Here is a 19936-nt window from a genome sequence, read left to right on the forward strand (position 1 = left end):
AGCTTCCACTCTCGCAGGCATATGTTCAATCAGGCGCTGGAAGGGTTCTTGGGGAATGGAAGCCCATTCTTCACGGAGTGCTGCACTGAGGAGAGGTAGCGATGTCGGTCGGTGAGGTCTGGCACGAAGTCGGCGTTCCAAAAGATCCCAAACGTGTTCTATAGGATTCAAAGCGGGACTCTGTGTAGGCTAATCCATTACAGGAATGTTATCGTCGTGATACCACTCCGCCACAGGCTGTGCATTATGAACACATGCTCAATCGTGTTGAAAGATGCAACAACCATCCCCGAATTGTTCTTCAACTGTGGGAAGCAAGAAGGTGCTTAAAACATCAATTTAGGTCTGTGCTGTGATAGTGCCACACAAAACAACAAAGGGTGCAAGCCCCATCCATGAAAATCACGACCACACCATAACACCACTGCCTCCGAAGTTTACTTTTGGCACTACTCATGCTGGCAGATGACGTTCACCGGGCATTCGCCATACCCATACTAGGCCATCGGATCAATATATTGTGTACTGTGATTCGTCAGTCCACACAACGTTTTCACACTGTTCAATCGTGCAATGTTTACGTTCCTTACACCAAGCGAGGCGTCGTTTGGCATTTACCGGCGTGATGTGTGGCTTATGAGAAGCCGCTCGATCATGTAATCCAAGTTTTTTTCACCTCCCGCCTAACTGCCATAGTATTTGCAATGAATCATGATGCAGTCTGGAGTTCCTGTGTGATAGTGTGGATAAATGTCTCCCTATTACACGTTACGATCCTCTTCAACTGTCGGCGGTCCCTGTAAGTCAACAGACAAGGTCGGCCTGTACGCTTTTGTGCTGTCCGTGCCCTTCACGTTTCCACTTTACTATCGCATCGGAAACAGTGGACCTAGGGATGTTAAGGAGTGTGGAAATTCGTGTACAGACGTATGACACAAGTTCAAATGGTACAAATGGCTCTGAGCACTATGGGACTTAACATCTATGGTCATCAGTCCCCTAGAACTTAGAACTACTTAAACCTAACTAACCTAAGGACAGAACACAACACCCAGCCATCACGAGGCAGAGAAAATCCCTGACCCCGCCGGGAATCGAACCCGGGAACCCGGGCGTGGGAAGCGAGAACGCTACCGCACGACCACGAGATGCGGGCATGACACAAGTGACACCCAATCAACTGAGCACGTTCGAAGTCCGTGAGTTCCACGGAGTGCCTCATTCTGGTCTCTCACGACGTCTAATGACTAATGATATGGAGTACCTGGCACTAGGTTGCAGCAAAATGCACCTAACATGAAAAACGTATGTTTTTGTGGGTGTCCGGATACTTTTGATCGCATAGTGTAGCACTGACAAAACAAAATGACCAATTGTCGGGATCAGATGGCCCTTAACGAAGCTTTGTTTTGTGGGACAAAAATAATTGAAGCAAAGTTCACTATTGCAGACATGTTCCATCAGACAAGGAGTGATACCTAGAATAAGTTCACGCTATAATGAACGATTCAGAAGAAGAATACACAAATTTAGTCCAGTGGAAACGGAACAGTGGTATTGTTGCCTATTCCATCTGCACCACGAGAAAACACATCTGCTGCGTGGAGTGAAAACTGGGCACAGAGCAACGTCACTGTTGTATCGATGCGACAATAATTCGCGCTGTTTCTTTGTTAATTTGGTCGTGGCAACTTGCGTTTTGTATTGGAACTTAAACTGGCTTCCCTATATGGGTATATGTTTTACTTTTTCTGTCTGTGTTTATTCATTCATTCACCTATGTAGTTTACGGCAAAGAATAACACGTGGTATGCCCACATCAGTCAACCTAGTGAGGCAACGAGGAAAGATAAAGAACATTAATTTTCTTATGTTTGTAAAAAATCTATCGGATGTTTCATCTATCTCGTACTGTCTGTCTTTTCCCGTTCATGACAGAAAGAGCACATGAATATCTGTTTCGTTCACTAATAATATATAACATATTAATTCTTATAGTACGAATTCGACTTCACTTCATGGTTTTTTATTTCATCTGATGTATCTATCTGCGTTACCGGTACTTGTAATATTTTGGAGAAGCAAGAAATTTGAGCAGAGCGAGCTAAATAACGTCAAGGCTCAATGAACTCTCATCTAACAATCCAATATTACATGTTACAGATTTTTGGTGTATACGAAAAACAATAAGCCGAACTGATTGGAGTGTGCGTCACTGTGCGTAAATTAGCTGAAACATACGATCCTGAGAGTACTCACTATTATTGCGCCTTTTTTGCAGCGTCAACAAATTTCTATTGCAATTATTATTCTTAAAATTATTAATTAATCAGTAAAGTTGATGAGAACTGGGAGTTGTGTAGCGTGTCATTCATTTCTACATTTTAATCAATTAATCACTATTTAGAGATTGAACTTCATCCTCATGTCATATTTTCTGGTATTAACGTTACAACTCGATAACGCCTCGAAAGTGTGTATACATCTACGTAATTGTTAGACGCTCTCGGGAAAAGCTATTAAATATTAAAATAAATTTGCAGCAGTCTTCGAAAACGTTTTATCTATATCAATTGTTGTATGAACAAAACAATATTCACTGCCAACCGATTAGTCGTTGTGCTTGTATGTAACATGCTTCTGTTATTTAAGTAGAACGGACATTTTGTGACATTTCAGCTTGCACTTGACAGTGGGTACAAAATCTTGATTGTGTGAAGTAAATGAATATTAATTTGCCCTTTAATGGCGGAAATTTCCATCAAAACCGTTGCGTATGTAGCAGTAATATCTCGAGTCCGCTGTTGTACTTGCTCCCTCTCCTTTCTGAGCGATCCGAGCCCACTTGTAGCCGGCAACAGACTCTGGTGACGAGGGGGCTGTGGCAGAGGCTGATGTGTCGGGTCTGCGGGCACACGCAGACAGCGACTTCGAAGATGACGTCACTGGACTCGCTGGCTATTTTAAAGCGAGTATACGGAGTTCATTTCTGACACATAATGTGCGAACCGCCTCCAAAATCTTTTGTCCCCATGCGTATCGTGGAATCCATAGGAATGTACGTATTACCATACGTTTGAGCGCTTGGATAGTTGTGTATCTTGTTGATTTCTTGGTGGACGTATATCACTGTGCTCTTTTATGCAGTCTACTTTATGTCACCCCCAGTTAATACAGAGACTGACGTCTGCATATAATGTCTGTGACTAACTAGACGTGCACTTTTGTTGAAGACTGGATTAACTAGGCCAACACCCATCCAGTTAGGGTTATCTTGTTTATTTGCCTGAACAAGAGGTGCCCCAGTCAGGATTTGACTTGACATCATCCTATCGAAAGCCTCGTTTGACATAGGAATCCGCTGCTTAGCGAAGCTACTATGCACATTACAACATAGGATTCTCTATAATACTTGTCTCACAGAGAATAGAACTATTCTTGACCGTTCAGATTACAAAAATAAGTCTGATTCCAGCAATATGTATTGTCCCAATGTTTAAACCGACTGTGGTTGCTGTTTACTTGCGACATATTCCCTTACATTTCATCGTGAACTTTTTCTTGGCAGCCGTGAGGGACGTGGATTTGCCCGCATTATCAAGTGCCATAATAAGAACACACTATTCATCTTCTTGCACTAGGTATTTGTAAAGTTTGTAAAAATCTGTATACATAATAACTCTAACGAACAGTTGATACCAGAGCCTTCACTGACATTAGCCTCATCGTGGCACGATCTACACTGAAGAGCCAAAGAACCTGATACACATGACTATTACTATGTACGGCGTCCGCGAACACGCAGAAGTGTCGCAACACGACGTGGCATGGACTCGAATAATGTCTGAAGCAGTGCTGGAGGCAATTGACACCATGAATTCTGCAGACCTGTCCATAAATCCGTAAGAATACGAGGGGGTGGAGATCTCTTACGAACAGCACGTTGCAGGGCATCTCTAATATGATCAATAATGTTAATGTCTGGGGAGTTTGGTGACCAGCGGAATTGTTTGACCTCAGAAGAGTGTTCCGGAAACCACCCTGTAGCAATTCTGGACGTGTCGGGTGTCACATTGTCCTGCTGGAATTGCTCAAGTTCGTCGGATTGCACAATGTATATGAATGAATACAGGTGATCAGACGGGATGCTTACGTACGTGTTATTTGTCAAAGTCGTATCTAGACGTATCAGGGGTCCCATATCACTCCAGCTGCATACACCCCACCCCATTACAGAGTCTCTACTAACTCGAACAGTCATCTGCTGATATGCAGGGTCGACGGATTCATGAGGTTTTCTCCATACCCGTACACGTCTATCCGCTCGATACAATTTGAAACGAGACTCGTCCTATCAGGCAACATGTTTCCTGTCATCAACAGTCCAATGTCGATGATGACGGGCCCAGGTGAGGCGTAATGATTTGTGCCGTGCAGTCATTAAGGATACACGAGAGGGCCTTCGGCTCGGAAGGCCCATCTCGACGACATTTCGTCAAATGATTCGCTCGCTGATACTTGTTGATGACCCGGCATTGAAATCTGCAGCAGTTTGCGGAAGGGTTGCAATTCTGTCACGATGAACGATTCTCTTCAATCGTCGTTTGTCCCGTTCTTGCAGGACCGTCTTCCGGCAGCAGCAAAGTCGGAGATTTTATGTTTTACCGGATTCCTTATATTCATGGTACACTCGTGAAATGGTCGTACAGGAAAATCCCCACTTCATCAACACCTCAGAGATGCTGTGTGCCACCGGTCGTGCGCCAACTATAACACGACGTTCAAACTCACTTAAATCTTGATAACCTGTCATTGTAACATCGGTAACGGATCTTACAACTGCACCAGTCACTTGTTGTCTTATACAGGCGTTGCCGGCCGCAGCGCGGTAGCTGTGGAGTCGTACCACAGAAATAAACGGCGTTGGAAAAATGTGGAAACAACACAACCACAAAACTTTGCCATGTCGACGGTATAGGTAATCCCTTGTCATTCAAAACAGCTTACAGGAATGCCAGAATGGATAAATGCAGTTCCTGTATGGTGTTCAAGGGCTCTGACACCATTCTTATTGCAAAATATTGACGAGTGCAATGAACAATGATGGAGATGCATATAGATCATGCAGCCTTCTCTCCAAGGTAGACAAGAAAGGCTGAATAACATTGACCTCTGTGACTGTTGTGGGCAGCGGAGATGCAACACTTTATTTTAGTACTCACAAAGCCAGTCCTGGATGATGCGAGCTGTATGAAGAGATGCCCTGTCGTCTTGGAACGTAGCATTACATTGGGGAACAAACATTGTAGTATGGGATGGACCTGACCAGTCAAAAGGGTCACACATTTCTTGGTTGTATTGTGGCCTTGCATGGCAAACATCGTGCCCATGGAATACCTCTATACGGCTGCCCTAATCATCACCGGATCCCCCCCATGTCGGTACGTAAACTTTACCAGAAGTTGGTGCCAGTGTGAAGTACGACTCATCAGACCAAATGACTTTCTACTGTTTGTTCCACAGTACAGGTGTTTTGGCCTCGGCATCGCGTTTCCCTGTTATCGGGATCTGAATCGGTGCGGAGTGGCTTTGGAATTCGAACTCGCTCTTCAGTTTCCTACTCATGGAGCTGGTTTCGTTTAGTTTGCTGCTGCCTGATTCACAAGTGTGATATTCTGCTGTTGGTCCCTTACTTTTTGTCACAAACCTCTTCAAAGACCATATGCCACGATGACTCACCACACACTTTCGGCCGGCCGATGTGGCCGAGCGGTTCTGGGCGCTTCAGTCTGGAAAAGCGCGACCGCTACGGTCACAGGTTCGAGTCCTTCTTCGGGCATGGATGTGTGTGATGTCCTTGGGTTAGTTAGGTTTAAGTAGTTCTAAGTTCTAGGGGACTGATGACCTCAGATGTTAAGTCCCATAGTGCTCAGAGCCACTTGAACCATTTGAACACACTTTAGGCCCTGGTATGATTTTATTTTCCGCTTTCCTTGTATGTGGTATAAATCTTTGGTACGGTGCCTCTTGAAACACCAAGCACTTTCGGCTACTTTTATTACCGAAGCACCTACCATGCGACCACCAATAATTTACCCACGTTCGAATTCACGTAGCTCCGACATAATACACTCACAACTACACAGAACACTGCCCTGACACATTTGACACTTGCAACGTATTGACCACGTCACAAAGGTGCCGAATGTGGTGAAATACAACAACGCAACCTGCAGGCATTGCCAGCATCTGCATTCATGTTGAAGCATGTATTTCTCGCGACGTTTCCATCTTTTGTCAGATCCCTGCGTATCATCGGAATGACTGACGGAAGACATAACTCCATACGTGTTGTACTTACCACTTTACGTCACAGGACACCTAAATTAGCAAGGCTGCATTAATACTGGCACTGGACAGCCGAAGATAAGAAAAAGGTTAGTTTTGCTGATCGTTAACCGTGTACTTTAGCACATCAAGACTGCATCGCTCGAGTAGGGATAAGTTGGGTACTAGGGGATAGCAGATTGCATCAAACAGGAGACATTTCTAAACTCCAGCACTAGTCACAGCATATGTCGCGCCACTTCAGCGCCTCGGCGAATGCGGGCTGGTTCCCCTTATTCCATCTCAGTTACACTGTGTAGTCGATTGCTGTGCAAACAGCGTTTCCGCGTACGTGTACTTGATATTACCGTACTACGCAAACATTTGGGGTTACACTCGTCTGGTATGAGGCATTCCCGGGGGATTCCACTGGGGGCCGAAGCTCACGATAACCCTGTGTTCGGTGTGGATTAAAATGGTTCAAATGGCTCTGAGCACTATGGGACTTAACATCTGAGGTCATCAGTCCCCTAGAACTTAGAACTACTTAAATATAACTAACCTAAGGACAGCACACACATCCATGCCCGAGGCAGGATTCGAACCTGCGACCATAGCGGTCGTTCGGTTCCAGACTGAAGCGCCTAGAACCGCACGGGGTTTGGTGTGGGGCGGTGGTGGGTGTGTTGACTGCTGTGGCCTGTAGTGGGTTTGTGAACCACTGAGGGCTATGGCGGGACGAAGCCTCTCCGTCGTTTCTAGGTCACCGGTTTAATGCATACATACATACATAGCTGTTCCTACTGAGTTTTTTGGTGCACTTTGCGGTAGTATGTTTTGTTTGTGAGTGAGAAATATAGGATTTTTATTATATCTTTAGATATAACGATAATTATTCGCTATGTTACCAGCCGCGACAATTTTTAATCCTAGTAATAACTGATGGAATATCAAACTTCTGCAGCGGTACGTCGTATTTTATCGAGCAAAGAAATTTCAGCCGGACGAAGGGGGCCGAGAGGTTCTAGGCGCTACAGTCTGGAACCGCGCGGCCGCTACGGCCGCAGGTTCGAATCCTGCCTCGGGCATGGATGTGTGTGATGTCCTTAGGTTAGTTAGGCTTAAGTAGTTCTAAGTTCTAGGGGACTGATGACCTCAGAAGTTAAGTCCCATAGTGCTCAGAGCCAGCCAAAGAAATTTCAGGTTTTACCGGAATAAAAAGATAGCGAAAAAACTTAAATTTGTATTTTTTTTCCTGTAACGAGAATAGATGGAGAAGTCATGAAGAAAAGACCGTGACGGAAGCCTTAGAAAAGGACAGACGTCTTTCAGTGATAATTCGGGAAGCGAGTGAGAAATATTCAGTTCCAAAAAGTAACTCATCTTTTGGACTGGAAGCTTTACGGGAAAACAAAGAGGTGGCCATGTAAGCTGTGCTAGGAAATAATTATGTTTTTCCGAGAACATTCAGTATTGTACGACCATGTTAAAAATTTAGATGGATGGCTTACGTCGTGAGTAAAGATGTTTTCCTAATTCTAGAGCGAAAATGTGCAGTGCAAATGCAAATAAAGCAGCGATTCCATAAAAAAAATGAAAGCTGTTAAAAATTTTTGCTATTATATTATAAAAACACACGAAGATTTAAAGTTGAGGTCAGCTGGATCCAAGGCTTTGCAGCAAGCAAGTCGAGGATCAAGTCGACAGATTCTTTGACATACTAGTTTAGCTGCTGGAGACGTTCAATTTCACAACCATTTACGATTCAACTAAATCATTTTTGGAACAAAAATGACATTTTTACACGTTTCGGTATCATGTAGCATGCAACCCTGCAAAAATTTAAAAGATTAAAACGAAACAGACGAAAAAAATATTTAAAAAGTCAACGAATGTATATTCTTATGACAAAGATATTTATAATTTAATTAAATAATGTACCGTAGTATTATGTAATTTGAAGAATGTTAAAGTGTATCCTACAGAAAATACTGTAATGGGGAAAATCTTACGTGTCCGATAATATCCGAACATCCCGTATTTCGAAATCCCCACAAGTAGAAGCACCGAGATCGCAAACAAGTTCAAGTAAATGAGGGGCATGTTCAAATGGAACTCCCCTGTTTCATTCATTTGCCTACTGCTCCCTAGAAACAAGCTGTATTATCGGTGAGAAACTGGACGACAGTCGTTGCCAATTTGTACTGGTTTGTAAACATCATCAAGGACGAGTTTGGTTTCTCGCCTCCCAAGGCATCTGAACTGAATCATGTCGAGTACTCTGGGATGCCTATGAACCGAATGCACGAACGTTGTACTCCGTTCCAATCAGCCTTACTTATGACCGCCTTTTGGCCAGTTGTTGAGCAGTAAAGAATCACCGTTGTTCGTTAATAATTATCATGCCTCACGCAGTCCGAATCAAGACGTAACACCGTCGCCCTCAAATCGAAAGAGCTTGGTACGCTTTATTATGTAGGTGTCTTCAGACGAATCAATCATGAGTGTATGGCAGTGATGACCCGTACCCCGAAAAAAATGCTGTTGTGTAGAAGAGCTTTTGATACATGAAACATTATAAATAAAGGAAACCGAAACAATTAACTACCAGTTAACAAGCAACTGGAATCAGTGTTGACAGGTGTAATTGTAATACAAAGAACGGCTTTTAACGTATTCACTTGGTATTTTCAGGACGTGTTACTTGTTTTTTAAGTCTTAATTTTAACAGTATTTTGCGTGTCAATTGTTTACTTTAGTAAATCGAGCTACAATGTCCTTTACCTCAGCTTAACGAATTCTGAAGGTAAATTTATTTTTCAATACTTCGGACACTGAATTAAATAATACACATATCGTTAAAGGAGGCTGTAACTAGAAGAATGATTTGCATCATTCACTTACATATATTACGAGTATTCTGTCAGTCAATTATTGGAACAACGCCTATTACGGTGATAAACGAGCTTAGGTCGCGAATTACCTCAGTCGTGCTCAGTTTGTACAATTATGTTGCAGTACATATGTCATTACGCTAATTTAATGTTTTTGAGACTGGCGTACTTACAACATTGATTCGATCTTGTATATTACTGTCTGGAATAATTACTGGTTGAACTTGTCTGCAGTTAATCGAATAGTGACTTAAAAGACTGTTATGTGTAATCCATCGTACTGAAATGTAGATTAGGGACGCTGGCTTATTACCAAAGAGGATTGGAATTAAAGCGTTCGCTCTGAAAGGATTCGCATCATGGGAATAGTGGCAGGTTTTTGTGTTGCAAGGTATTGCGTGATTCACGATAACCCGTTTCCGCATTATCTGCAAAGACGACTAGCAACAACTTTTTGTGGCTCGCACGATCCATTAAACAAATGACATTCAGCCCCTGCGCATGCAACGCTGAAACTTTGGCTTCACATCGATCTTTGTTGCAGACGCATGAAGTCTAACACTCTATCTTTTGACACGACTATAACAACGTAACTCGTTTGCTAATAGAGGAGTCCGTATCATTTCCGAGGAGCAACAAAAAAGTTCAAAAAGCTTAATAGCATGTAATCAATGTTTGCATAAAGGCGATACAGCTTGAACAACATACATAAAAACTATGTGAAGAGTCTTTTGTAATATGTACTAGAACAGGAATGAAATAATTTTTCTCTCACTCAACGATTTTAGCCCTCAGTTTTCCAGTGTGCAAGGTCTCAGTATATCAACTTGCACATAAATAACGTGTTGTCTCATCATAACTTCTACACAAAACTCCATCATTTTGCTATACTGGCTATGCCTGTTCATAGAACGTTACTACTATCTGCAGTGGAACCAAGTTACCTAGTATTTGCGTATGGTGTGTCATCATCCTAAATTTAATAAATTATTGAGTAATTTTGTTCTAACATAAAAGCAGCATCGTCTTTAGAATTCCAAAATGGGCTTTCCTTACATCCAAACGCTGAAGCTTATCACCACTTCATTTCTCCCCTTTTTTTCGTTCTCTAATAAAATCACGCAATCCATTTTACCAACTTCCTTATTGTTTGTACGGTCAGTGTCTCTGCTTCCCCTATTTCCTAGGCCGTCTTTATGTACACTTGTGTCGCTTAAACTAATCTAAATCATACATTTTTAACACTTTTTTAATTTTGTAATTTTCTTAACGACCATCTAGGATAACGACACAAATTCAGGTGCTTTTTTTCTTTGTTGTTGTCACTGTATCCCATTTTTCAGTACTCTCTCATTTTTCCCATGTTGTCTTTTCCTTTCTCCTGTTCATGTTGATCCCGACTTCTTATTTATTCTGGTTTGAAAGCCTTCAAAATTTATTTTTTTATTATTAAAAATGTTTCTTTTTGTAATTCCGATTCTTTGATGTTGCTTCTTTCTTAATTTTTTCTTATTTCTGTAATCCATGCTATTGTCGATTTCTTCTTCCCGAAACACGATTATTTGCTTGGTTAACCTGTTCTCGTTCATTCAGTAAACGTGTCCAAAAACGATAAATCTTCGCTTACTCATTACTTCCGATATTTCCTCTATATTCTTGTAGATATCCTCTTTGTTCCTCATTTTCCAACCGTCTGTAGTTTGTATTACACCCATTCTTTTTCAAGCAATCAGTCTTAAAGTACCTCCATTCTGTCCAGCTTATAGATCATCGCTAGGCGTTCACATCCACATACAGTAAATATTCTGGTCGTACCATTGTAGTATAGTGTTTTATATTTGTTTTCCTTGATATTCTCTACTTGTTGTAAACATTTTTTTGGCAAACCATAGGCTCATTCCATTCTTTTAACTCTTCAATCTTTTGCAAATTTTTCTAGCCCAATCAGTTGTATAATTTCTCGAAGGTATTCTGATTTACTTACTCGCTCTATGTAAACTATTCGGGTTTCTGTGAACTTTGGTGCAATTTTTATATTTGTCATGAATTTTGGTCCTTCTGCTGAAATTTTGAGACCCGTCCTGTCTACTGTTTCTTCCAGAAGACTTGTATGAATAACTGTTTGTGTCATGTTTTCTGAAAATATTGCAAAAAGTCTGCAACAACCAGGTAATTTATCTTAATTCGATTTGTTTTGCCTGCCAGAATTATTTTTCAATTGTGTGACCTTTTTAGCTCCAAATGTCGGGTCCTTACACTTCTTTAGAACGTACATAAACAGTAAAGGTGATAAACCATTCCCTTGTCTAACTACAATTTTTATTTCAAATAGCTGAGGTACAACTCTCATAAATTTAACTTCAGATATCGTATTTGATAGAGTTTCACGCATCATGTTTCCCGATTTAGCATTAACGTAAGAGTCTTTAGTGATTTTATATGTAGTTGCTATATCTACCAAATCAACTGCTTTCTTGAAAGTAATGATGTTCTGGCGTAGCCGTAAGCGTCGGAACAAAGAGTAAGAACGCAAGACCAGAGAAGGCGGTGAGGCGACGTCAGCCAATAGCCCGCTGGCAGGGACCACGCCGCTCCAGGAGCGACCTCTGTAAGAAGTGAATATAAGCGCCACTCCTGCCGGCTTCAGCGGGACATTAGTGGACAGCATTCACAGATTATTAGCACTGCCTAGCAGAGAGTGCTACGATATCCGATTGTAGTGATCCATATCCACTGCTTTTTTTTAACATTGTGTATAGCAAGGACTCAGATTTATGTTGCATGTCGCCCATCGCTTGCGACAACTTTGTACATTTAAGTGAAATACTGTCAACTACCTTTATTGAAATAAAACTACTAATATAATTTGCTTCAATTGTTGTACAGAATTCCGAGAATGTTGCATGCTTTAGGCACCCAACACGTGACGAATCAGCAGAACACCACATTTGGCGATGAGGACTCAACATTAATAAATGACACTGTTATAGATTTACTAGTTAACATTCTGTGATGGATTACTTATTTTACTTTCTGTTCTGTGTGGGATCTTCCCTTTCAGAAACTACTCTAAAGTTATCCTACATGTTTGTTTCAAATTTTTAGAAACCGGCCAGAAGAATTTTTGATACTATTTTCTGTGCCACTGGTGGAATTAACACTGCTTTGTAATTGTTCACATTTTGTTTGTCTTCCTTTATTTATTCTTAGACTGGTTTAAGATTTGCTGCATCTGCCAGTAAGCTATACTCTCTCCTGCACCCAATATTCCTTCTTTTTCAATGGGTTTCTCCTCTTTCCAGCTAGTACTGCCTCTACTTTTTAGTTGAGTTTCGATTTATGACTTATGCCAGTGCATCTTATGGAAGAGAACTCACCCAAAAGCGTCTTCGGCCATGCTTTCTAATTGCATTAAAGGTCTTATTTGGAGTTTGCAATCTAGGACATTCGGTTTACAGCTTTTTTGTTGAAAACGGCTAATATATTACTGTTCATTCTGTTTACTTTCATTCTTTTGGGGCGACCGTAAGTCGTATCCAATTTTTGCGAATCGTATGTCACGTTTTCTACCGCATTGTAAAGTGTTTCATTAGATTTTTCTTAAATATCACTCTTGTAATCCGATACTAGTGTCCCTTATATGATTTTGTACTTTTTCTTCTTACAAATGGATCTGCACTCGGTAGAATACATTGGTTTAAGAACTGTAGTATTTCAGTGTATCCTGATTTACTACGAAATGCCTATGTGGTAGGCTTTCTCACACTAGTGTATCCGTTCTCGATGTACTTCTCTGCCCAAAATTTTTTTCATGAAGGCCTTCCTATCGTAATTCTCTGCTGACTCCGTATAATATCCGAAGTTACATATTTTCGAGTGCTAAATTTAGAGAAAAATGTAAATTAACGCGATTGAATAGAGAACAAGAATCCCTTAATGCTCGAATGCAGCGTTAGTAGTGTACTGGTTAACACATTTCCTCAGATTAGCTATCTAGGAGTAATGTATCAAAGAGGTACGAAATGAAATGAGCACGTAAGGACGGCGTAGGGAAGGCGAATGGTCGACTCCGATTTACTGGAAGACTTTTAGCAAAGTGTCGTTAATTCATAAAGGGGACCGTGTATTAAACACTAGAGCAACCAATACCTAAGTACCGCTGGAGTGTTTGGGGTCCCACCAGGACGGATTAAAGGAAGACATCGAAGCAATTCAGTGACATGCTGCTAGATTCGTCGCCGGAAGGTTCGATCAACACTCGAATGTTATGGAGATTCCTTGTGAACTCAAGACGGAATCTCTGTAGGGAACATGACGTTCGTTTTGCGAAACACTATTGACAAAATTTTGAGATTCGGTACTTGAAGCTGACTGCAGAATGATTCTACTGTGGGCAACGTATATTTAGCGTAAGGACCACGAAGATAGTGTAAGAAAAATTGCGAGACGTTACGAAGCATATAGACAGTCGTTTCTCCCTCGCTGTATTTGCGAGTGAAACAGGAGTGAAATTAATTAGTAGTGTTTAAAGATAGCCTCCGCCGCGCACCATATGATGACTTGAGGAATATGTAGCTGTAGATGTATACCAGTTTGCATGGGGGGTTCCCTTTAGCAGGTCGACTTGAATATTAGAAGATTCTATGTCGTTTGGTACGACGCCGATGTTTTGGCTGACGCTTGGTAGTCCACCACGATTCTATAAAACTGGAGGATGCAGCCGTTGTTTGTCAGTTTTTTCATCAAGATCGTGGGAATTATTCGGGAATACAATTGGAAAGCTAGCAGATACAAGCCATAACTTTGTCACACTCTTGTTTTGACCTCAAAGGAATGTGACGAACATTCTGTGAGGTCCACTTTCGATTATGTATCTGTAAAGGTGGGTCTAACGATGACCAACAGTTTTCAATCAATCCCGAGGTCATTAAGGATATTAGACAATATGTCTTGGTCAATCGAGTGGTCATTTTACGAAGACTGACATCTACGTCTACACGTATTTACTTCTACATGACTGCTCTGCAATTCACTGTTAAGTGACTGGCAGAGGTTTCATCGAAACACTTTCACACTATTTCTCATTCTTGGACAGCGCGCGGGAAAAGCGAACACTTAAATCTTTCCTTGCAGGCTCTGATGTCTCTTATTTTATTACAACGATCATTTCTCGCTGTGTAAGTTGGCGTCAACAAAATATTTTCGCATACGGGGGACAAAGTTGGTGAAAACGTCACGTCGTAACGAAAAACGCCTTCGTTTTGATGATTATCACTCCAATTTGCCTTTCATATCCGTAGCACTCTCTCCTTGTTGGGCGATTATTCAAAACCTGAAACTTTTGGATGTCTTTCGTCAATCTTATCTGGCACGTATCCCATACCACGCAGCAGAACTCCAGAAGAGGGCGGACACGCCTAATGTAGGCAGTCCCTTTAATAGACCTGTTGCATCTTGTAAGTGTCCTGCCAATAAATCACGGTCTCTGCTTTGCTTTCCCACAACATTGTCTATGTTATTGTTCCGGTGCAAGTTGTTCGTAATTGTAGCTCGGATATAGCGGATTTACGGTCTTTAGTTTCTATAATTTATCACGTAACCGAAATAATTTTTAGTTCTGATTTGGATGATCTCGCACCTTTCATTATTTAGGGTCAACTGCCACTTTTCGCACAATACAGATGTTGTTGTTGTGGTCATTAGTCCAGAGACCGGTTTGATGCAGCTCTCCATGCTACTCTATCCTGTGCAAGCATCTTCATCTCCCAGTACCTACTGCAACCTACATCCTTCTGAATCTGCTTAGTGTATTCATCCCCTAGTCTCCCTCTACGATTATTACCCATCACGCGCTGCTCTCCGATACTAAATTGGTGCCACAAATTTTCCCTCTCCCCATTCTGTTCAGAACCTCCTCATTAGTTATGTGGTCTACTCATCTAATCTCCAGCATTCTTCTGTAGCACCGCATTTCAAAAGCTTCTATTCTCTTCTTGTCCAAACTATTTATTATCCATGTTTCACTTCCATACATAGCTACACCCCATTAAAATACTTTCAGAAACGACTTCCTGATAATTAAATCTATACTCGATGTTAACAAATTTCTCTTCTTCAGAAACACTTTCCATGTCATTGCCAGTCTACATTTCATATCGTTTCTACTTCGACCATCATCAGTTATTTTGCTCCCCAAATGGCAAAACTCAATTACTACTTTAAGTGTGTCATTTCCTAGCCTAATTCCCTCAGCATTACCCGACTTAATTCGACTACATTCCATTATCCTGGTTTTGCTTTTGTTGGCGTTCATCTTATATCCTCCTTTCAAGACACTGGTCATTCCATTCAACAGCTCTTCCAAGTCCAATACAGATATCTTGTCTAAACCATTTGCATGACGGATTTCTTGCCTAAACATCTTGCATTGCAGATACTTTGCTGAGATAGGCGCACAGTGTCTCATGTTTGTTTTGAGATCCTGTCTCTGTTCGGCTTCTTAACAGAAAAGTTTATATTTCGGATACATATGAGAAGGTAACATACAGAAGCGAAGATGACCACAATTTTAAAAAAATGAGTTATGGTACATATGAGGCGAGTAGAATATAAAAACGTCACGCAATTTAAATGAAATCGAACAAGTGCTATGATAAAAGCCTGAGAAAATTCCTCAAATGTATCCACATACACATTTCGGGCAAAGAAAAATTAGTAAATTAAGACAAATGAGAGACGCTTATTGCAATCACGCAATTTACATTCCAATCACGGCCAGATCTTCTCGCGCAGATCATCTTTTATTATCACTATGTGGCTGTATCATGTGACAATACAGTTTCATAGTACTAATATTAACAATTATTATTATGAGGACACAGTTACTTGCCTGCTCGTGTAGAGAAACTTATATGAAACAGGCCAAAAACTGTATCAAAACAATAATATAATGAGGTCTACCTGTCAGCGGGTGAAGTAGTACGAAACCTTGGTGAAGATTGAAGAATGACGGACGTGTAGTCCCTATCTAAAGGTCTACGAAATATAAAGCACATAAGTGAAATGAAACGTATTTTCATATAGAATTACGAAGCTACAGGAAGCACACATATTGACATGGAGACAACTATGCTCAGAGATCCCAGCAAGATGTAAGAAAGCGGAAGTGTCTATAGAAACGCGAATGGAACATTAAGAAACTGTGTTCTTAACCATTTCTCAGCCAACTAGTGTCAGATGTGAGGAAGAAAGATATTGGTGGCTTGCTGTAAACAATTTTCGGAGAGGATGGGCAAAATCGAGAAATCTTAAGTTGGTATACATCCGCCACTGACGATTTTTGCATGTTGTAGAGAATGTTGCTTGTGACTGTGCTTGTTTAGATGATGCTTGTAGTTTGTGTGTTAAAGTGTACCAGTTACCTCAGTGAACCATTCTAAAGGAATGTAATGAAACTGTTACATCACTGTGTTCTGGGATGGTGATTTGAAACATGATTGTGAAGCAACTATGAAATCAGATATTTCAGTAAAACATTGAATATCAATTACAATTGTCAATTTATAATTTTTTTTCGTGATATCACTTGCTAAATTGCTACAAATACGTGATATGATGTAGAATTATAGAGTGGCAAGCATTACAGAATAAGATATAAGTTCAAGTCCGACTCCATGGGAATGATTGTGCCTCACACCCGTGATGTAATCTACGGTAGGAAGAAGGTCAACATCGGTCTCAATGTCTTTTGTCTTTTTTACTTCATTGTAGATCTGGATTTCAACTGAGAGTGCAGCTATCGTCAGTGCGTTATAAGCAGTCATGTACATTGAACGTAATTATAAGGACATACATTCATATCTAACTTACCCTTGTACATGCCTAAGCTAGAGTGGAATGTGTACCCTTATAATTACGGTCAGTCTAGATGATTACTTATAACGCACTGACGATAGCTGCACTGTCAGTCGAAATCTGGATCTGCAGTCCAATAATAACAAAAAAGAAAACGAAAACAGAAGACGTTATGACAATGTTGACCTTCTTTCCATCCCAGATGTAGGTAAGTTATTTTCAAATACCATGATAATTGCTTTTGAAAATTGTTTAAAGCCGAGCATGTCCAAATCGTTCACGAAAATGAGAACAAGTCCATATTTAAATAAAATTTTTGAAGGAATATGTTCATTGTAGAATTGATTTACAGTTATGAACTGCTTCTTGCCACAATATTAAAGACATCTGCATTGAAATATGTTATTTTCATTCATATGTATACCTAAGATAAGGTTTACGTTGATTGTGAAAAACTGAATTTAGTGGATACATTCGTCCTTGTGTGTCACCTCCTCATTTGAAACAACTGGAACAGTATTTCGGAGAGAAAGCAGCGGCGGCTCATTAGCAGATACGCTCGCAGTTATTTCGGTAAACGACACGTTTGTGGACCTTTTTTACTGGAATTTACTAGCATCTCTTATCGTAGTTTTCATTACCAAGAGCGCTGTCCGGAATGTAAGGTCCGATCGGTCGCGAAATGGAAACCACAGTGGAAATGAAAAAAATTTTATTCGCAACAGTTAGCCAAACCTTCCGGCTACCTCTCTAAATAATCGCCGCTTCGACTTAGACATTTGTTGTGGCGTTGTACAAACTTTCCAGTACCCTCGTCACAGAAAGCAGCCGCCTGTGCTTCCCGCCAACTCTCTACGCTGGTCTGCCTTTCGCTGTTTGTGCCAAACTGTTGTCTTCGTAGCCAGCGGTTCATGTGAGCAGAGATAAACATCGGAGGGAGCCAATCAAGGGTGTATTGTGGGTGATCAAACACTTCCCATCGAATACGCTGCTGGCGCGTCTTCATTGCCACTGCAGAATGCAGCTGCAAGTTGTTAAGGAAAGAAACGCGTGACATCTATGTTGCAATATTCTCACTTTCGACTCTTATGAATACTTTAATAAAAATAGTAAAGGTAATGTTTATCAGAGCACTGGGAGGAGTTGTTGTCTAAATAACAATAGATTTATTCATTCTTAACATCACAAGACAAAAGAAGGCTAAACAAACGGTACACAAATATGTTTTTATTGGACAAATGCTTTCAGTGATAAGCGGTCGATCGTGAACAAAGTGATCAGCTGGGGATCAATACACGACACTAACTTTACCTGACTTCATACATGTGAATCTATGGTATGGCCCAAAAACTACGCTACTATCAAGCATCTGTACTCCATAAAGAAAAATATGTTTCCAAAGAACAGGGTGCTGAGAGGCATGTATTGGAGTCCTACGCCATAGCAGAGAATGCTTTACCATTCTGCAGGTGAGGGCAGCACACCACGATGCACTTCGCGACTGGAGTCATGGACGGAAGCAATTTGTAATTAATGGCGTACGCCCAGAAAATGCAAGTACGTGGTGTCGCGTTCGGCTAATTCGGAATGCAGGTACTTCCCTACGAGCCTCCGAAACACCGTTCGATTCCAGTGTGGACGTGGACCCGTTTGCTGGTCTGCCAAACCAATTTGACTCCATGTCACGACTATGCGTGACGGAATATGTCAAATGTTTAGACGGCCGACCCAAGACAAATAAGTACACCCACACATCACTCGTTGTGTGCGTGCTGCTTGAAGCAGTAACTCTGACGGTTCAGATGATGACTGTCACAACCTCTAAGTGGCGCACTAGCAAAGGACACAGGCCTTGCCGTTTAGGTAAAGACCTGCAGTTATTTACTAGCGAGGCGCCAGTACAAGTGTGTCATCTTCTCTTTCTCTCAGCTTTCCTCGCCAGCTCGGTAGCCTAGCACATTTACATCTTGGACTACTCCCACTTTGCCCAAGCCAATCACAAGATCGAACGCGGCACCCGAAGCTGGGAGACCTCCCCTTGCTCTTCAAACACAGATTTGACCAATGAGCGACTTTAAAAATTAATTCGGGGAAAAGGGAAAGAGATTCAGATTCGTGGCCTCTTTCCCACGCGTTTACGCCGTGTCTTTTGCTAATAGCATGACCTGGATGGAACCACAGCCATCCATAAAAATATCGTTATCTCCCCTGTTGCATTCATTTCCGACTTTACAAAGAACGGCCATAAAATCGCTAAAAGCCTCGTGCCTTCACAAATATGTTTTGTAGCAGAGTTTGGACGTCTGGGCGCCACTGACCTGTCCCAAAGATATTCGCAAAAACACACAGTCCTCTCGTCAGCTTCCTGCCTGACAAGGGCCTATCCTCTTCTTTATTGCTGGTCATCAGTGCTCTGCCCATAGCAGCGGCGATTCTTCGGCGCTAGTCAGCGTAACTGGATGCGGCTGCCGACCGACCGGCGCCATCCAACGTGTGTGCGCAATGTGACCGCGGATGCTGGCAGTCTGCAACGTTTTCACGTAGGTCCGCAGAAAAAAACGCTCCCTTCTCCCTCAGCCGCAGTACACTTTTACTGCAGTCATTTAAATCAGCACACCCTTCCTTTGAATGCAGGTAAAGCTCACCGCTTTTCCTTCACTAGAGCACACAAGCAATAGCGTTAACTACTGCCAAGTCAGATCGTATCCAGTATAGCAACCAAGTAACAAAGATCAACTTCCCTAAGAATTTAAGCAGCGTAGCTCAGTACCAGAAGTGAGAGTGCCCAGCAATTTTTTAGTGTTAGGTGGATTGCATAGCTTCAGTAGCTTCAGGTGAAATCTCTCACCTGATTCACATAC

At 41.5% G+C, this 19936-nt stretch overlaps 1 pseudogene; it reads right to left on the reverse strand.

The window, feature by feature from the left end:
* Window positions 1-3148: 3148 nt before the first annotated feature.
* LOC126484997 (ADP-ribosylation factor-related protein 1-like) lies at window positions 3149-3674 on the reverse strand (annotated as a pseudogene).
* Window positions 3675-19936: the final 16262 nt, after the last annotated feature.

This window comes from Schistocerca serialis, chromosome 6 (assembly GCF_023864345.2).
Source record: "Schistocerca serialis cubense isolate TAMUIC-IGC-003099 chromosome 6, iqSchSeri2.2, whole genome shotgun sequence".
In the NCBI taxonomy this organism is placed as follows: Eukaryota; Metazoa; Arthropoda; class Insecta; order Orthoptera; family Acrididae; genus Schistocerca; species Schistocerca serialis.